This window comes from Bidens hawaiensis, unplaced genomic scaffold, assembly GCF_021521415.1.
Source record: "Bidens hawaiensis isolate Kalapana, Puna unplaced genomic scaffold, B.hawaiensis_p1.1 tig00016968_1, whole genome shotgun sequence".
Taxonomy (NCBI): Eukaryota; Viridiplantae; Streptophyta; class Magnoliopsida; order Asterales; family Asteraceae; genus Bidens; species Bidens hawaiensis.
In genome coordinates, this window is record NW_027492571.1 from 471,011 (window position 1) to 487,942 (window position 16,932).

The 16,932-nt window shown below is 38.1% G+C and overlaps 2 pseudogenes; both read left to right on the forward strand.

Annotated features, from left to right (window-relative positions):
- Positions 1–9,548: 9,548 nt before the first annotated feature.
- Positions 9,549–10,664, forward strand: LOC143552644 (uncharacterized; annotated as a pseudogene).
- A 445-nt stretch (positions 10,665–11,109) lies between these two features.
- On the forward strand, positions 11,110–15,867 carry LOC143552653 (7-deoxyloganetin glucosyltransferase-like; annotated as a pseudogene).
- The last annotated feature ends 1,065 nt before the right edge of the window (positions 15,868–16,932 follow it).

A 16,932-nucleotide genomic window follows, 5' to 3' on the forward strand; every position in this document is an offset into this window, starting at 1 on the left:
GACTGGGACCATGGCTTCAGTGCCATAAGTGAGGCTGAACGGGGTTTCTCCCGTACTGGCCTTTTTCAGCGTTCTGTTTGCCCAAAGGACGTGTGGAACTTCGTCTACCCAGCCGGATCTGTGTTCCAGGAGTATTTTCTTTATGCCTTCGACGATGCTTTTATTTGCTCTTTCCACCTCACCGTTACCTTGCGGGTGTGCCACTGAGGTAAAATTGTGGGTGATTTGAAGTTCTTCTAGCCACTTTTGTAGCTTCTTGTCAACAAAGTTGGTGCCGTTATCACTCACCAAAGTCTGTGGAAGTCCAAAACGACAAATAATAAATTCCCAAATAAATTTTTTAATATGTTTTGCGGTTGTTTGGGCTAAGGGTTTTGCTTCTATCCACTTGGTGAAGTAGTCGATGGCTACCACTAGGAACTGAACGTTTCCTGCTGCTGTAGGAAATGGGCATGTCACATCGATGGCCCACTTCTGAAATGGCCATGAAGAGGTGACTGGAACAAGTTCATTCTTCGGGCGATGCGTGTTGGGTGCGTAGAGCTGGCAAGACCTACACTTTCTGATGTATGCCAGCGCATCCGTATGCATCCCCGGCCAAAAGTATCCCGCGTTGTTTAGCTTAGCTACAACAGCGCGTGGACCTGCGTGTACTCCACAGATGCCTTCGTGTACTTCCCTTAGGAGGTAGTCAGCATCTTGGTTGTCCACGCATCTTAAGAGTGGGCCAAGAAAGTTACGTCTGTAAAGGATGTCATCGATGAGTTGATAGTTTAATGCTTTACAACGTATTTTTCTTGCCTGTGTTTTTTACTCTGGTAGTATACCCGCTGCAAGGTAATTTATTATTGGTGTCATCCACGTTTCTGTACCGGTTTGGATGACACAAATTTCCTTGTGCGGGACTGATGGTGCTTCAAGGAGTTCAATGCGGATGTCCTTTCCCAAATGGGTGAAGGCTAATGATTGAAGCTTGCTTAACGCATCCGCAGATTTGTTTTCGCTACGCTTGACGTGTATGACTTTACAATCATTAAAATCGCGCATAAGGGTTTTTGCTTGTGCGAGGTACAGGGCCATTGTGTCGTTCACGGCCGTGTACGTTCCGTTTATCTGATTGGCTACTAACATGGAATCCACGTGGGCTTCCAAGTTTTTCACTCCCATTTTACGCCCAATTCTCAGCCCTGCCAAGAATGCTTCGTACTCGGCTTCGTTATTCGTACTTGGAAAATCCAGTCGAATAGCGTAAGTGTATTCTTGGCCTGCTGGGTTGGTTAATTTCAACCCTGCGCCTGAACCCTCGTTGCTGGCTGCTCCATCAGTGTAGAGTCGCCAGACATCATTGATGTCCTGTGCTGGGGAGGGTTGAGCCTCCTCCTGGCACTCTTTCTCCCGCGAAGCGGGGACTTCTGCAATAAAGTCGGCCAGGACCTGGCCTTTCATAGCTGGTCTTGGCTTGTACTTTATCGCATATTCCCCCAACTCAATTGCCCATTTGGCTAGACGTCCCGATAATTCGGGTTTGCCTAGAACGTTTGTGAGTTTGAAGTTGGTGAGAATGGTGATTGGGTGACCCTGGAAATATCGTCTTAGTCTGCGTGAAGCTTGTACAAGTGCTAAGACTAATTTTTCCAGGGTGGAGTACCGGGTTTCTACGTCTGTTAGGACACGGCTAACATAGTAAATAGGCATCTGGATACCTTTCCGCTCTACTAGCAGGACTGCCCCGGTCGCTCTATCTGTGGCAGAAAGGTATATGTTAATTCCTCCCCCGCTTCTGGTGCTGTGAGCGTTGGGAGTTCGATCAAGCGTGACCGAATATCCTGAAAAGCTGCTTCCGCTTCTGGTGTCCAGCGGAAGTGCGTTTTCTTTAAACAGTTTCTCAATGTTGACACGAATGGGAACGACCTATCCGCATGGTTTGACAAAAAGCGGTTAAGTGCGACTAGGCGTCCATTCAGTGTCTGAGCTTGCTTGATGGTAGTAGGTGATTCCATTTTGATAATGGCTTCGACCTTTTCAGGGTTCGCTCTGAAGCCATCTTTAGTAACAATTACTCCCAAGAACTTCCCTTCTTCCATCCCGAAGGAACACTTGCTCGGGTTGAGCTTCATGTTTATCTTTCTGAGCGTGTTGAAAGTTTCTTCGATGTCTTTCAACATCGCTTCTGGCTCAGGGCTTTTGATGACCAAATCATCCATGTAGACTTCCAAGTTTCTCCCAATTTGGGCATGAAACTCTTTGTCCATCAGGCGTTGGTATGTGGACCCTGCATTCTTAAGTCCGAATGGCATCATTTGATAACAAAATGTGCCATCGGGCGTCCGAAATGCGGTTTTGTCCTGATCATCTACAGCCATGTGGATTTGATGGTACCCCTTATATGCGTCAAGGAAGCATTTAAGGCGAAACGGTGCTAATGAATCCACTTTGAGGTCAATTTCGGGTAACGGGTAACAATCTTTGGAGCATGCTTTGTTTAAATCTTTGAAATCCATACACATGCGCCATTGTTTGTTAGCCTTCGGTACCATAACTGGATTTGCAACCCATGTTTGATATCTACTAACGCGTACGATGCCCGCGTCAAGGAGTTCCTTGACTTGGGTTCTACACTCGTTAGCCTGTTCCGCCCCCATTACTCTGCGCTTTTGTATGACTGGCGTAAAAGCCGGGTCACACTTGAGTTTATGCTCTGCTTTACTTCGAGGTACACCAGTCATGTCAGCTGGTGTCCACGCGAAGATGTCAGCGTTTCTCTGTAGTAAGCGTTTGAGTAAGGTGCGCGTAGGATCAGCGATTGTTGGGCCAATTGTAACAGCCTGGTCAGGGTATCTGCCATTGAGGGCCTATTTTTCTGGTTCGGTAATGGTTGGTTTAGCCATCTTTGGTTTGGGTTTAGGTGAGACGGATGCGATGCATACCTGGGGGATACCGGTGATCATCGCTACACCCTCAGCAGTTGGCCATCCCATCATGCCATGGACTGAAGATACCACGGCGTTGAATCTTGCCATCCCGTCTCTCCCGAAGAGAATGCCGTATGTGTGATGTGGCTTCCTCGTTACGACGAAGTCCACGTCTTCTGTGCGGGAGTATTTCCCGTCCGTGAGAATGACGGGGAAAGATAGGATACCCAGGGGGTGTTTGTGCAGCCGTCGAACCCTTCCATTGAGGCGTAAACCGTTTCCAGGCGTTCTTTGTCTTCGTCGTCTAGCTTGTCGAAGAACTGCCTGTACATAACCGTTGACGAGGCGCCGTTGTCAGCAAGAGTGCGGGAAGTTATGTAATGCCCCAACTGGCTTTTGATGACGATAGGTCCTTCCTTGCTGGGTCCTCCTGGCACTCGCGGGAAGCGCACCTCAGCTTCCTTCCATTCGCATGGTTCTGTCGTTCGTCTTTTTCTTCCTCTGATGTTGCCATGAACCATATGGATGCTGATGTCAACGGGCTTTCGTCCATTGCCTTTATACCGGTTATCATTCCTTCCTCCATTCTTGATTGATGCCACAAGGTGTGCAAGTCTTCCATCCTTGACGAATGTTTCAACAATATCCTTCAAGGATGTACACTCCTCTGTACTGTGACCCTTTGTCCCGTGGAAGTCACAGAATTTGCTCTGATCCGCATTAGGTCGTTGCCGGATCATTGGAGCTTTTGGCCATGGGAGTTTTTCGGTGGCAAATATCTCCGTGACGCTTTTGGTGAGTGGCGTCCACCGGTGTTTTCGGCTTGAAGGGTGCGTGTTATCCCTTCCGCCAACAAGAGGGCGAGAGCTGGATGAGGTGTCAAAGTTTACCCTTGACTGCCAAATACCTAGCTTCCTCTTTTTGTTCTGCCGGGCGATCCAAACATTGTTTTCTCTGGTCCTCTGCGTGTAGAGATGTGTACTCTGGGGAAGGTCCCTACCCAGTTGCTTCTCCGTCTCGGCAAAGCGCTTGGCCGCCGTCATGATGGCATCCCATGTGGATGGCATGCCGTCCTTACCCATCAACGTGCGGATAAGCTCTGGGTATTCGGCGCCATGGATGAAAGCGGCGCGAACAAGATCTTCACTTATGTTGCCCAGACTCAGCTTTTTGGAGTTGAAGCGAGTGATGAAGTCTAGTAAAGATTCATCTTCCTCTCTCACGCAGTTGAGGATCGTCCACTGCTCTTCAGTATATTTCCTCTGTTGACTGAAGTGTTGGCTGAACTTGTGTTGAAAGTCCGCCCAATCATAGATGTGGTGGACCGGTAAACTATCAAACCACGCCCTGGCCGCTCCAACCAGCGTCATCTGGAACATATAACACCACGTGGGTTCCGTCCAGTTACTGACGGTTGCCCCCGCTATGAATCTGTTCAAGTGATCGTCTGGGTCGGATAGACCATCATAAGTGCCGATGTTGGACATCTGTTTGGCACTTCTCGGGGCGATTGCTTCCGCAATGTCCCTTGCAAACTTGGATGTTCCCGCATTTGCAGCAGTTGGTCTAAAGGTTTTGGAGAAGTCGCGTGGGTTTCCCCCCCGCGTTCCTTGGTTTGAAGGTTTCTCTGAAATTCCTTCTTGGTTGGAAGTCCGTTTCTTTACGCTTCCCTTTCGCCCTATGGCGAGGGTTTGCGTCAGTGTCGGATTCCTCCCGATCATCGTCCGAATACTCGCACTCACTGTTCATGTTGAGCTGTTGTCGAGTGCTCCCGAACTCGTCAGCCTGTTGGAGTGAACGCAAGCGTTCATTCAACTCAGCTTGGAATTCCTTTTGACGTGCTTCGGCCCACGCCTTAACTTGATCGAGTGTTTGGCGAGGGAGCCTCGTCTGTTTCTCCAACTGGGCATCAGTGAACCCTAGTGAAATATTGTTTACTGCACTTGCCCTGGCTTGGGTAACCGGGGTAGTGTTCGTAAAATTTGTGTAACCGCCGGTGTTCCCCCCAGTAGCTGGGGTTGTGGTTACCGGGGTTTCTTGGTCACTTACTGGCCTTGGGACCGGAGTAACGTTAACCATTTTTTCAGAAGTTTTGAAAAAACTGAATTAGTTCTAGCTTTTATGCACGGATGGCGCCAATGAAGAAACACTAATCGACCCCGAGTAGATTATGGATAATCTGGGGGTTAAGTAATGTTTCCCACGAGGGTTAGGTCCGGCAAAGAAGGATGTTCTTCAGATGACCTGCAAAACAGACACCGTGAGCTCGTCACTGAGAAGGGGGGGTTCCTCATTGTGACCACCCTCCGGCGTGAGAATCAGACTAGATTGCTCTGAATATAAGTGTATATTGAGAGAAATAGCTAGTGAAGGTAAAATATCAGATGATCATACCGTTCCAAGGTGTTGGAGTATTTATAGCCGAAGGTAGGTTTCCAAGCAGGTACAGCCAGCTGTATAATATTCCTGTTCTACCAACTACGGGCTACGCACGTGCCATGCTGGTTGGTGGGTAGGCAGCGGCTGATAGTGACCAGGCTGGCTGTGTACTATTCCTTTTCCACCAACTGCAGGCTATGTGCGTGCCACGACAAGGGTTGGTGAGTAGGCAGCGGCTAATAGTGACAAACAGTACTAGAGCATGCTCCTCGTACTGTTTGTCGGTGAGCTGTCATCATGTGATTGGTTCATGGGCTGCTTTGGTCAGATCTTGTCTATTTTGTCCATACCTTGGCAGGTATAGTATAAAAGATCTTCTAGAAGCATACGGACTGGCTCATTTGGGCGGGAGTATTCCCGCCTTGCTCATTCCTTCAGGTGACACTGAATTATTGAGTTAGTGCCTTGTGCATGTAACCTTGCTATTAGTGCGGGTAGCCTTCCCTGATGGCTTGTATCCGCAGCTGCGGGGACAGGCGGGGTACTTCACCATTGGGAGGCTTTCACTGCGGGAACAGCTGGCGTACTGCGCGTAAGGTCTTCATCTCTGAGCATGGTGGGTCCTGCGGAACCAGTTGGTCCTTGCGCAAACGTCCCTCTTCAAGGTGAGTCTTGCGGGTCCAACTGGGCTCTGCTTGGACCTACCTCTTCAGTTATTCAGAAGAAACCGTGGCAGTACGTACTTGTGAAGGATGATCTTAATGTATTTTTTTATCAAATGGGATATATTGACAGATCGAATTTTGTTATTATTAAGACATGCCAAAAAAAATAGTTAAAAACTTAAAATGGGTACATATGCAAATTTTAGATTTTTAGGTCGGATTCCGAAGCCTTGGAATCGGAGATTCTAAGGTACTTGGACATCAACATTGCCGTCTTTTCCCAACTCGGCCACCATTACTCGCAAGGTCTAACTCGGTCAAAAGTCAGAGTACTCAGGATTACTCGGCCTCCAAGGTCGACTCGGCCACCAATTTTTTTAAATTTGTTTTTATTTATTTATTTTTTTAGTAAAAAATTAAAAATAATAACATATAATGATTTTTTGAATTATGTTTTTTTTTCATTTGAATTATGCTTATTTTAACATGAAAAATGCTTGTCTTAACATATATATAACTAACATTGTTTCCCGCGCGTTGCGGCGGTGCTATTTTTTGTGGTTACAAATATCATTTTATTTTGTGCTACTTAGGTTTACATCAAATTTATCATGCATGACATTCACAATTATTGTTTTCAACATTTGAGTAGAAAATCTAACATTAAAAGTACCAAAGTACCGTGTGTTTAATTCGCTCCCTTTTACTTGGTTTGCAAAAATGCATTGCCCGGTTAATATATTTAGAACCATATTGTTATAACATTGCATATTAAAATTTTTTTAAGACTCAATATTTAAAATTAGTTATAGAAATGATGAGTGTGACTGTTTTTTTTTATGTATTTGTATATGATATGCTACAAAAAAGTTTTAAAAAAGTTTACCTTGTTAACACGATCAGTATGCATCTTTAACATGTTGTTCACATGTGCATTGCTAGCGTGCATCTTTTTTAAAAATTTCTTCCTGTAGTATTTTCACATGGAAAAAAGCAAAAATTTATATTATCGAGTCTTTTGGTTAAAAATATATTTACTCTTTGATTCCTTAAACTACAATTGAAATTTTATTGAGTCTTTTGGTTAAAGATTCCTGAAACTAATTGAAATAGTTTTAGCGGTAACCTTAAATTTACAAATATTAATGGATATTTGAAAAAAACTGTATTGTAGAGAATCTTTAAAACAAAGAACGTACGACTTAATTCTACAGAGTAAATATGCAAATGTTTTTTTACTATAAATTAAAAATGCACTGGTCATATGAATGAACAAAATGCAATGATCATATATATGAACAAAATACACTCGTTATAATATCATATGTATGAACAAAATACACTTGTTATTAATCAATTTAATATATTCTTATGATTAAAATATCATACCATAATTTTGTATACACAACATAATTATATTAAAAAGCATACCGCATTGAAAAGCGACGAAATATATTGACTCTTCGTGGAATAATATAATAAGTTATTAACCCTTAACTTAACTTATAATTATTATTTTATTATATATCTAAAAGAAGTTTAAAAGGATCGTAACGAATTGTAATGTAATAGATAGAATATCCAATAAATATTTTATGTTAAATTTATCATTTCTGAGTATAAGCCGAGTACTCCCTACTCTCTACGAGGGGATCAGTCGTCTACGAACCGCCTAACAAGTTTTACAACATGGTAAAATGAAAGGTAAAATAGTCATTACATAAACTATTTTTTATTAAAACAAATCTAAATGGGTAAATATGCAATTTTTTTAGTTAACGAAGGTGAAATATGCAACTGAAATTATAGGTTGGGTATATGCATTAAAGAGGTTTGGAGGGGGAAACATGTCATTGTCGACAATATGCTAGCTTAATAAGAGGTTTGGAGGGGGAAACATGTCATTGTCGACAATATGCTAGCTTAATTTGTTCTCTCTTCATTTTTAAAACTTGACAATCTTCACTAGTGGCTTATAAAAACTATAATACATATCTCCAGATATTGGGTATGTTTGGCAAAGAGTTTTTAGGAGCTTTAAGCTACAAGTTTTTAAGAAAAAGCTCTTAATCTATAAAAAGCCTTGTTTGGTTGTATGGGCTTGAAGCTTTTGAGTTATAAGAAAAAGCTCTTAGTTAGAACGCTCCTGCTACTAGCGTTTAATAAAAGCTACAAGCTTTTAGGGTTTATATTACATAATTAACCTTCCTCTCAACAAAAATACGTCGTCGTCATCCTCAACAAATTAAACTTGGTGTCAACAACCACTACAATAATCTAACAATTCCACTAATAAGAGGTAATTTTTATTCATGCATATACTCTGTTGTGTTTTTAACTTCCACTCCCATGATAACCAGATGCCACGATCATAGTTTTGTTAATTTTAGTGGTGTTAAAGTTTGATTATTTTGAAGCAAATATTCTAATTAGTTATAGAACACTTCTATTTCAATATATATGGCTCGATGAGTAGTTTTTCTTATACGATTATATTATTTGTTCATAATAGGGGTGTTCACGGTTTGGTTTCAAACCATGAAACCACCGAAACCGGTCTTTGGTTTGGTTTCGCGGTCACTTTTCTTCTTTGAATATCGGTTGGTCGGTTCGAAAATTTTCAAACCGTAGTGAATGGTTCGGTTTACAGTTCGTACCAAAAACCGGCTAAATTGTAAGGGTGTTCTTGGTTCGGTTTCAAACCGTGAAACCGCCCAAACCGGTCATTTGTTTGGTTTCACGGTTGGTTTTTTACCTAACTTTCGGCCGGTTGGTTTCAATAATTTCAAACCGTAGCGAACGGTTTGGTTTACGGTTTGTACCGAAAACCAACCGTATGAAATCGGACCGGACCGGACCATAAGAATTTTATATATTAAAGTTTGAGATATTTCATATAGATATACATTAGACATAATTAGAATTAAAAACTATAAGTTTAAACAAATCAAATTATCAAAAGTAAACTAACCTGTTTATTTCGTTCACAATTCAGTAGCTTTAGTTTGTTTTTAAAATTGTGGGCTTCCAAACATAGTAATTCTCATAACTCATTTTATTAGATCATTATATATTGTTGTTATAAGTGCCCATGGATTTTGTGTCATGTGACTGATGTTGAAATTGATTATTTTCCTCTTGAAGTTGCGTATGTATCAAGGTTCTTTTAATTGTTTTGTAAAAATCGTTTATTTTGGACATCTTTTATAAACGTCCAATGAGCCCAAACCGTGAAACCAAACCGTAACCAAACCGTTACTAACGGTTTGGTTTGGTTCGGTTTAAGAATTCCACAGTTTGGTTTTAGTTTATGAAAATAAAAACCGTTACTAATGGTTTGGTTTACGGTTTGACCTAAAAACCGTGAAAACCGGACCGTGAACACCCCTACTAATGGTTTGACTTGATACTACGTTTGAGTATTTGATAAAATATAGAGGTGGAAACATGGGTGTATTAATTATTTTGTGTTTCAATTATTAGAGGGGAAAAATGTGTTTCAATTATTGATGTCGACCTTAGCTTATAGGATGTATAGATAGCTACTAGTCTAGTTGACTAATTTTGCAATTGTATATATATATGTATGCACGGTTGGTAGATGGATTCCAAAAAAGAGAAAGGGAAAAGAGAAAATTGGACAAAAGAAATGGTATTAGATTTATGTCGGTACCTAAACAAATATATCACGAAGCATGGTCGAACTTCCTCATTCAAATGGGTTTCTCTTCAGCCAGAGTTTGAAAAAGTTATAAATCATAAATTCATCAGTGACAAAGCTATGAAGAACAAGTATGACGGAATGAGAAAAGAGTACAACTTTTGGAAGTCACTTAAGAATGGAGAGACTGGTCTAGGTTGGAATGCTAGTACTAGGCAACTTAATTGTTCTGATGAATGGTAGAAAATAAAAATCCAGGTGACATAATATAACTCATTTATAAATTTAAATACCGTATAATATTTAAGTCATAATGATAACTAACGATTCACCATTATATTATGTAGGAAAACTCGAAAGTTCTAGCAATTCAAAATAATCAGCCATCTATACAATTACAAGAAGAGTGGGATCAGTTATTCGGAGATGCAGTTGCTAGTGGGGAAAATTGTGTGGCACCCTCTATGGATCCAACGACATTCAGTGAGGTGCATGTTGAGAACCTTGAGGATGACAATGTTGAGGGAGGTGATGATGCAAATGCTTATCATGTATACAATGATACACTTTCTAATCTAGAAAACTTGGAAACTCAAGGAAACAATTTCTACGCTGACTTTTTGAATGAAGTAAGTCAACCTAATGCATCAACATCAAGCCCAAGTGAGGTAGCAAAAAAATTGAGAAGCCTACTAAAGTAAACACTAAGCCTAAACCTGTTAAGATGAAACGTAAAGGAAGAGACTCATTGTGAGCTTTAATTCTTAAAGACCATTTAACTCAAAGTAATATGTATCAACAACGTGCTCTAGAAATATTAGAATCAGATTCTTCCAAACTTAGTCAAAGTACTAAGTTTAGTATTGAAGGTGCTATAGGTGTGCTTAACCAGATGGTAGATGCAGGATTATGAGAGAAGATGAGGAGTTGTGGTTATTTGCAATGGACTTATTTGAAGATCCCGTGAAAAGAGAAATGTTTATAAACATACGACATGATCATAGTAGGTTAGCGTGGTTGCAACGAAAGAAAAGGGTCACCGACTAAAGTTTTCTTTGAGGGCATGTTATGAAGACATTATTGTTTCTATTTATTTGAACTTTATTGATCTTGGTTGATTTATTGTTTTTTTTACCTTGATGTTTTATTGCCGTGACTATGGAAGTTATTTGATATCTTTTATTTTAATTTGTATTTATGCAAGAATATTATTTACGTCTTTATATTTTAATCTATTTATGAGTTTATCTTTTAGCTATTTATGTGTTTATATGTTAAGCTGATATTGATTTATTACCAGGTTTGTTATGGATAATGAAACAAGCAAGAAGAAGCACAAATTGCATTGTTATAACTTTTTGTTGTATTCAATCTATACAAGTGATCTAGTTGCTGCATACTTTTATAAGTATATATACAAGGAACAATGTATGGCATCATCACAAACGGGACAGGCTTGGATAATGGAAGTTTTAAATGGCAATCCTATACGATGTGTAAATGCATTCAGAATGCATCCAAACGTGTTTATGAAATTATGTAGAGAGCTTGAATCAAACTATGGATTGCAATCGAGTGATTGAATGCCAACTTTTGAGAAGGTGGGGATATTTCTGTATACATTGGCATTGGGTTTATCTAACAGGGATGTTGGGGAGTGTTTCAACGTTCTGGGGAGAGTATTAGCAGAGCGTTTCATGAAGTTTTAGAGGCAATAACTAGTAGAGATAAAGGTTTTCAAGGTCTAGCACGCGACATTATAAGACCAAAAGATACAACTTTTCAATTTGTACCACCTCAAATATTGAACGACAACAGATACATGCCGTATTTCAAGGTATTAAATTGATTAATGCCATTCATGCTTGTGTACTTTTTTACTTAACTAATTTCAAATTATATTTAGGATTGTATTGGATGTATTGACGGTACACATATAGGGGCCTGCATCACAAAGAGTCAACAACTACCTTATATTGGTAGAAAAGGGGTGCCAACTTTCAACGTAATGGCAACATGTGATTTCGATATGTGTTACACATTCGTATCAATCGGGTGGCAGGGATCAGCACATGACACACGTGTTTTTATTAACGCAACCCGAAATAGTAAATTCAACTTCCCACACCCTCCTGAAGGTAATATTTGGAATTGTTTACATATATATATTTGGAATTGTTTCATTTTACTCTTTAATAAATTTCTAACGCCTTTTGTTTTTTAACTCCTTTATCAGGTAGATATTATTTGGTTGATAAAGGATATCCAGGCAGAAATGGATACCTTGTTCCATATTCGAAGACAAGATATCATCAATCTCAATTTCAAAGAGAGCCCCCGAATAATATGCAAGAAGCTTTCAACCGTTCACATTCATCTTTATGCAGTTATATTGAGAGGTCATTTGGAATTTTGAAGAAACGATTTAAGATACTTGGTACAATGCCCAAGTATAGCGTGCACACACAAATTGATGTTATCATGGCTACATTTGCACTGCATAACTATATACGTTCTGTTTATACGTTTTAAAATAATGTTGTTTATAAGTTCAGTACAAAAATTATGTTTAAACGTTCTGAAACAAAACGGAATACCTTTAAACGTTCTGACCAAAAAATAACATTTTTAAACGTTCTAATACATTCAAAGAAGATCTGGGTGCTAAAAAAAATGAACATTTTTAAACATTCTAATACGTTCTAAGAAGTGCAGGTTGTTAATAAAAAGTTTAGAAGTTCTGATAAAGTTTAGAAGTTCTAAGAAGTTCTGGGTGTTCAAAAAAGTTTAGAAGTTCTGGGTGTTCAGAACTTTTAAAACTAACAAAAAAAATAAAAATTAAACACCTGTAAACATGAAATTGTACACCGAAATCACTTTATATAATCTCATAATCATCAAACAATCGTCAATCGACCGTTAATTTGATCATTGATTCGATCATATGAACAAAATATGGAGGGTCTGCAACTGGGTTTCTGCAAAACTCAAAATTGATTAATTGAAACTTCAAATTGATGATTAATTGGACCAATTTCAAAGTTTAATTGATCAATTAGTTCAACAATTTCAATTTCAATTGGGCAATTTAATCAACTGACATGTGAGCAACGATCGATGGTGAAGAAGATGGTGGTCGCGAAGGTGGATGGTGGACGGAATCGTTGAACGGCGATGGTGAAGGTAGACGGAATCGACGGGAGAAGAGGTTGAAGGATGCAGGCTCGCGTAATTGTGATTTTAGATTAGGATGGTTATTGAAGATAGACGCTCCAGACACTCGCGTACCTATTGTACGATAAACAATTCTCGTATTCCATCCTTTATTTTATCTCTCACTTTACGGGGGTTGTTTTACATTATTCGTTTCTAATATTTATGTATTTTTTTGGATTTTAAATTTTTATTTATTGTAAGGAAGTTAATATACTTAGGGTTTAATGATAAAATGGTTTCACAAAGACATGAGATGTTCTACCCCAGTTTAAAAGCTATTTGTGTTTGGTGAGACCCATGACCCGCTTATTTTTTTCACAATAAAATCGTTTCTTAATTATCAATAACATACTTTAAAAACACATATATTAATATTTAGTATATTCCTATTTTATAAGATCTTCATATCAAATATTTGGTGAGATTATTTTTAATTTAATGAGATATAACCCGTTTAAGGAATATCTGGGTTTGGTGAAACCCATATATTCATAATGCAATATAGTGACTTAAGAGAATATAGGGAGCAAACATAGAGCTTTTAAAGGTTTTGTGTATATACATATATATATATATATATATATATATATATATATATATATATAAAAGAGAACTCAAAAAAGTGAGAACTGGGAAACTCTTCAATTTATATGTAAAACTCTTCATTTACATGTAAAAAATACTAAAAAAAATCATTTTTTGTGTAAAAAGTAAATTTTTTCATAATCTTTTGAGAGCCTTTTACATAAAAACACATGTAGAAGTCGTTTTCAGAAAAATTTATATATATATTTAATAATCAGTTAAAAAACGTAAAAATTTTTTTTTACAAATTTCATTTTTTATTGGATGTTTCTACATGATTTAATAAGCAAAAAGTCTAAAAAAGTTTATGCTGCAACTAATTTTTTACATGTGAAACTAAGCTTTATATTATTTTTTTACATGTAAAACAAAATGTTCCGCAGTTCTTCACTTTTTTTTGAGTCTTAAACATGCCCCTATATATATGTATATGTGTGTGTGTGCACGCGTGTGTGTGTCTATATATATATATATAACATAAAGAAATGTAACCAACGTTTATTGAAAAAAGCAACCCCAAAGAATATATATAGGCAATTTATAAAACGAAAAACCATTTGAGTTGAAAAAACCCGTGAAAACCAATTTTAATTAAAGTTTGAACCACAAGATTCAAATTTATTAAAAACATGTTGCATAGGGTTTTTACGGGTTTTCTCAACTTAAAAGGGTTTTCGAACTACACTTCTATTAATCGGGTTCACCCACGTGACAAGGGTTGGAGTTGTGGATTAGTTCATGGTTTAGCAAATTGTAATTCACATATTTATTTGTTTTATTAACGTTTAGTTGGTCAAAAGTCGTGAGCTTGTTCCTAGCGTTTAGGATGTTTACATGCTAGTTGTTAGGGGCTGAACCATCAAGAATAACATTGCATTTGACACAATGGTATCTTGATGTATTATAATTTGTCCTCTCATGTAGGTTGAGGGTTCAAGCTTTATGGTGGACATTAGTGTAGTATTATCAAAGTAGATTTGATTGTTGTTAAAAAAAGAAATAATTGCATTAACTGGCAGTACTCAGTTTAAGTTGAACTGTTAAAAACATTGGTAGTACTTTGGGGGAAAAAAACTAGATATAACATGAAAATTAGGGGGGGAGGGGGAATTACTACATAAATTTCATGTATGCTTCAATTAGATCATCGCACATTCACTCACTAAAAATCACATTGATTTATTACTTATTACTAAGGGGCTTATAAATGCTGAAAATAAGGGACTTTCAAGCGAGGGATATATATTGTATTCATAATTTAATTAACTAATTTGGTGCTAACTTTAATCTTCTTTTTTTTTTCAGATTCGAGTTATTTAAGGGCTGTTTGGTTCATTCAGATCTGAATGATTCAGGTCTGAATGAGCCTCTGTCCCATTCAGAGCCAACAGCAAGTCTGAATAATTCAGACCTAATTTTAAACATTCAGATGTTTTTCTGTTTGAAACTAAACAGTCTGAAGTCTGAATGAATCAGATGTTTACATCTGAATGGTTCCATTCAGATGTAAACAAACAGCCCCTTAGTAAATGGCTATTTGGATACAGTCATTGATTTTATCCCTTCCATGCCTGGAATACGTCTAAAAGATATTCCACCATTCGTTAGAATGCTTTATCCTGGTGACGAGTACATGGTTGAATTTACACAAAGGGAAATAGAGAGAGCGAAAACAGCAAAGGCCATTATTTTCAACACCTTTGATGAACTAGAATATGATATTCTAGAGACGATCTCTTTAAAGTACACTAATTGCTTTGGCATAGGCCCTTTGCATATGCTTGAGAACAATAATGTTGATAAATCACTAGATTCCATTAAATCAAATCTCTGGAAAGAAGAGCCTAGGTGCTTAAAATGGTTAGATTCCAAAGAGCCGCTCGGTTATTTATGTAAAATTTGGTAGCATCACTGTGATGAATCCTCAACAACTAGTCGAGTTTTGTTGGGGACTCACTAAGAGCAATCAACCATTCTTGTGGGTGATACAACCGGACCTTGTGGGTGGTGATTCTGTTGCGCTTCCTTCCGAGTTTTTGGCTGAGACAAGCAATAGAGGGATGATTGTTAGTTGGTGCGCACAAGAAAAGGTTCTAAGTCACCCATCAACAGGAGGGTTTTTAACACATAGTGGATGGAATTCAACACTCGAAAGTATTTCGTATGGAGTCCCGATGATTTGTTGGCCGTTTTTCGCTGATCAACAAACGAATTGTTGGTTGAGTTGCAATAAGTGGAAGATTGCCTTGGAGATCGACAACAATGTTAAGAGAGATGAAGTTTCGAAGCTAGTGATCGAGTTGATGAATGGAGAAAAGGAAAAGAGATGAGAAAGAATGCCATTAATTTGAAGAACAAGGCTGAGGTAGCATGCACATTTCCCTCTGGTTCATCTGTGCTCAATTTGGAGAAACTAATTAATTTGCTACAAAGTTCTTCAAAATAAATTTTAATGCTCCACCTATCATAAAGAAATATTTATACTGTGTTCTTAGTTTTGGTTTTCAATAAGAGACATAATTATGTTACATTTGGCATTTGTCATTTTCGTTTCGATTTGTATTTGTTTTTATATTGTAAACCTGACCCGTTTTGTTTTTCGAACCTTTGAATATTAATAAATTAATAAATTTTATGTTGTAATCATGTTCATACTTGTCCTCTCGTCTCAAAGTGTTAACGGTGTTTAAAACGTTTATTTTGTTCTCAAAACGACGTAAAACGAACTACATGGACTAAAATTGCCAAAAACAACCCTAAAGAAACAAAGTTTGACTGTGCCACACAGCGAGCGTAAACGAATTAAAAACTGATTTGCTGAAACAAATCGTGTCCTACTAACAAGATTCTACCGTTTTCTAAGATTTCGAATTTTGATCATTTTCTTGTATTAATATGGGTTTGGTCATTAAATAACCAAGTCTACACCCAAATCAAATACATGTAAGCACTTTAGTACCAATGGTATGATGCAAATGTCGAGTAGTTATAATACCTATTGGTATATGAAGGATCTTGATGAATGATGATAGGAAATCTATATAAAACTATGAAGACGTAATAATTAGATGTATGCCATGCCAAGTAGTAATTTAGAACATAGTGAGTAACGTAATTTATATATTAATTACAGTGACCAGTTGTAGTTAATTATTTTACTTTACTTTACTTTATGTGTTCTAAATATCAACTGTCATGATAACCGATATGTTTTAAAGATGTCTTATCAAGATACTTAACCATTGATGCAGGTTAATTATCGGATACTTGTACTTTGGTGACGGATCACTGTAACTCATTATCATGATATGAGGAACCTATTGGTGTATAGTCCTACAAATAGAATTAAAAAAAAATCCTTTTTTTCCGATGGATCTATTTCTTCTGGCAGATTTGTTACTTTCATCTAAGCATAAGTAGCTGTTGGTTTTTCGTTAGTTGGTAACTCCATAAATTTCTATAGAACTCACACTTGTGTCCTCTACTTCCTAGATACACCATGTCAAGCCTCGGT